This window comes from Chinchilla lanigera, unplaced genomic scaffold, assembly GCF_000276665.1.
Source record: "Chinchilla lanigera isolate Chin_1 unplaced genomic scaffold, ChiLan1.0 scaffold00002, whole genome shotgun sequence".
NCBI lineage: Eukaryota > Metazoa > Chordata > Mammalia > Rodentia > Chinchillidae > Chinchilla > Chinchilla lanigera.
Window position 1 is genome coordinate 21,714,641 of NW_004955403.1, and position 3,884 is coordinate 21,718,524.

Consider the following 3,884-nt stretch of genomic DNA (forward strand, 5'->3'; position numbering starts at 1 on the left):
CTATACAGTTGACATTTATTTCTCCAACAAAATGTAATAAAATATGTATGTTATAAAATATTACTAGGTACACATTTATAACAATTTAAAATAACATATAGTGGCTAACTGTATATAAAAAAATCCACAGGCTACAACTGTATTTTTGTTCCTATGAAGATGCTTAGTTATATCAAAATATCATCACACTGATTTAGCCTTATAACTTTCTCCAGAAAATAATCAGATTACTAGCACTGTAGTAATCTTCAATGGCCTGATCATTCTCTAAGAAATAGAAAATTCTTAAGTTATAAAGCAGTTTAATGTTAAGCATGCTTCGTTTTAAAAACATAATGTTTTACTTCAAAATCCGTGTTTAAAAATTCATTTTATCACCTGGTAGGCTATTTTATGATAAATCTCAGTGCTAATTTGTTCCTGAATGTCTATACTCAAAAGATTTATATAACTGCTTATTCATATTACCCTACTACTTCTCTTAATAGAATCAAATATCTGAGATAATATTTATATAAAATGATGTCTTAGATGCTTTTTAGTGTATAGTTACAAACAATTAAAACAATAGAGTGCCTTTTTATTATTATTCTTAGTTTTGACACCTTCTCACCAGCTTGAACCACCGGTGACACCCAATGACTGTCCCACTGGTTTGTACCACTCGTGGTGCACAGTTATACATGGGATAGTCGTGTATTTACCATTGGTGGTTCAAACCACCCAGCAGAGAGATGTGAATTATGGCCCTGTTATGAAAGACTTTTAGCATATAAATGATCCATTTGCCACAATGTGATAGTTATTGATCACAACTATTTTAAACTGATAGATATCTAAACTGTATTACATTTTTAAATGGGGATATCACTATATAAATGGGGATATATATCATTATGTACAAGAATTTAAACTACTGTCCTCTCAGGAATTATTTTAAATATATAACAAGCTTTTGTTTCCATGTCTGTAATATCTGAAATGGTAAGTACATGTTCTTTGCTATTTTTGATAAAAAACAAAATGTTAAACGACAACTCAATGATAGAATGAATATTCTTCTTTCTCAGCTAATGTCTGAGGAATATTAAATTTTAAGACTAAATAATAGAATAGTAAGAGATTGACGTGGTATTCTGAAAATAATAGTATTTGTGGCATCATTTATGCATAACAATTGTGAAACATTTTCCTAATAATTGAGATACAATCATTAACTTCTATAAAAGTGCTTGTCATAGTTTCTAAAGTCTGAAATACTATACAGCATAGTAAAGCAGAAGCATGCCAAACACTTAGGATGTAATGGTTTAGGAAAAATCTTCAAACGATGGTACAGACTATGCTGCAAAAACCAAGTCTTCCTGACGCAACATGATTCACAGTAAGGTTTAAGGTATGTAACTTAAAACGAATAGTAGACTATTATTTAAAGTGGTTTTAGATTCACAGCAAATCTGAGAAGCGATTATATTTTGACAACTGTTATCACTATGGGGAAGTTATCTAAAGTCTTTAGTGATACACTAAAGGAAACTGAACACTGAAAAAAATTAGAAACAATCTGTACAATATCTTTTCTAGGTATTAATTTTCTTTGTTAAATGTACAATATATATACATACAGTCCTACATCTTTGGGCTCAGGATACAAACAGGAATTAGCCACGTGATAGCTAGTTTATGTAACAAAAGAGTTCACCTACTGTAATATGAAAATTAAATTTCCATTTTAGCAGATTTTCAATTTTAGTCATTATCTACAATACTTTCTCAGTGCAGTATTTACTGTCTTTAAAAAAGTAAAAAGAAACTTTAATAAAGATAACAGTAATAGTAGACATTGACAGTATTGTTCCATAACTCAAAACAAAAGGAATGCATTTCTTGAAATTAGGTGATTTTTGATAATTACCTCTAATAAATGCCTTAAGAAACAGGCATCTGCTCATTTAATGCATAAGTGGTTCTTTCCTTACTGTATTTTTCAGACCACTTGCGAGTCAATTCTAGATAAAGGCTCGGTTTGTGAGGCCGATAATCTAAGTACACTGTATTACTGGTTCTTTTGGGAACAGCTTTCTCAATCTGGGTTCCTTCATGCCACTCATTAAAGGAGGTGATAGAAATTAAACTCGGGTGGGTCTGAAGTGCAGCATCTAGACCGACTTCGTAGTACTTTCCATTGATTCGGTTCCGTGTATTTTGAGTGTTCCAAGGCCGGATGCTGGTATCTATGTATCCTGGACCCACACTTGGGATAAACATTAAGTTGTATTTATCACAAAAGAATTTTAGTTTAGCCCAGTTCTGATGCGAGGAACCATAAGTAAAGCCATTTGTGGCAAAATATGTGTAAATACCATCAAAACCACTTTGAAGAATATCATTTTTATGTTTTTCTTCTACTAGAAGTGCAATAAATAATCCATCATAAGGGGAATTGCGGACACTGTGAGACCCTGAAGTGGTTAACAGATTGGCCCACTTTTCAGGCTTTGTGATATAGGAATCATACACATAAAACATAGGAAGAGATTTCCCAGTTCTCGTCTTGTACCTGTAAAAGGCTGGATGATTTCCGTATCTGTCTATAATATATTTGACATTTTTGTACATGTTTTGATCATCTCGATTGCTGTAGGGTTCTATGTGAAAAGTGACCTTTAGATTATATTTATGAGCCTTATCCAAAATAGTTGGTACCAAGTTATCAGTAGCTTCTCCATTCTCATCACTTGAATCAGGTGGGTACCAAGACAGCGCAAGTACACCAGGCTCTGGGAGTCGGACGCCAGCAGGGACTCGGCTGGCCAAGCGATAGTGACCCGGAGAAAGACGGAGAAAGCCGAGAGCTGCTGAGCCCGAGCCCGACCAGGCCCGCCTCTCAAACGCTCGCTTAAGCCGTTTCACGAGCCAAGTGGAGAGGGGCCGGCGGGGCTCGCGAAGTGGGCCGCATTAGATGTTTTTAACCTTTATGATTTTTGTACACAGCCTGTTTTAAAATCAAAACTATACTTTTTGATTGAAAAAAATTAATGTTACATGGCTTATCTTTCCCACAAGCAAAGCTCTGTGAAAATTACAAGTAAAAGTATTCATGATCTCAGTCAGGCACTGAGCAAAACCTATCAGTTAGCCTTACAATTCAAGACTTTCTCCTATTTTTCTGTGTAGCTTTAGAACAATAAAAGGAATGAAATAATATGAAGTGAGTCCAGAATCTTCTCCATGCTCCTTTAGAACTCTAAGATGTATCTCCATTTTGACGGTTTATGAAATTCAGGAGCCATCACTTGTCTTCATTTTATAAATGTTTTCTATATTAACTCTTGGTCAGAATTAGGATTTACTTATTTGTCTTTAGGACTTCAAATTTCGTCTACTAAGCAGCATTAGCCTGCTTGACTGAGATCCAGGCAATAACATTTCCCTATACCCACCTTCCCTGACCTTCCCAGGGAAGCTCTCCCAGCACATGCCCAGTGACGATGGGGACTGAATTGTTAAACCCTTTATTCTATTTCTACTTAATATAGACTTTGAGTTGTCTTTTTTTGGTGTGCATTTGCCTGTTCTGTTCTACTCTTGACATATTCTCTTGATATATTCTATTTCTGTTCTACTCTTGACATATTCCTAAGTCCATGGAAGGGGCTTGGGATTTAGCTCAGCGGCAAAAGCACCTGCCTGGCAAGCGCAAGGTTGTGAGTTCGGTTCCCAGTACCGGAGAAAAACCAAAAAAAAAAAAAAAAAAAAAAAAAAACCTAAGTCCATGGAAACCAAACTTTCTGTTTTGTCCAGAACTATTCCAACAAAATTACATCCCAGGATCAATGTTAATAGTGACATCTCCACCTTTAGCAATGCCCCTGTTTGGACAA

The 3,884-nt window shown here is 35.0% G+C and overlaps 1 pseudogene; it reads right to left on the reverse strand.

Annotated features, from left to right (window-relative positions):
* Nucleotides 1-602: 602 nt before the first annotated feature.
* On the reverse strand, nucleotides 603-2,958 carry LOC102007494 (annotated as a pseudogene).
* Between the last annotated feature and the right edge of the window lie 926 nt (nucleotides 2,959-3,884).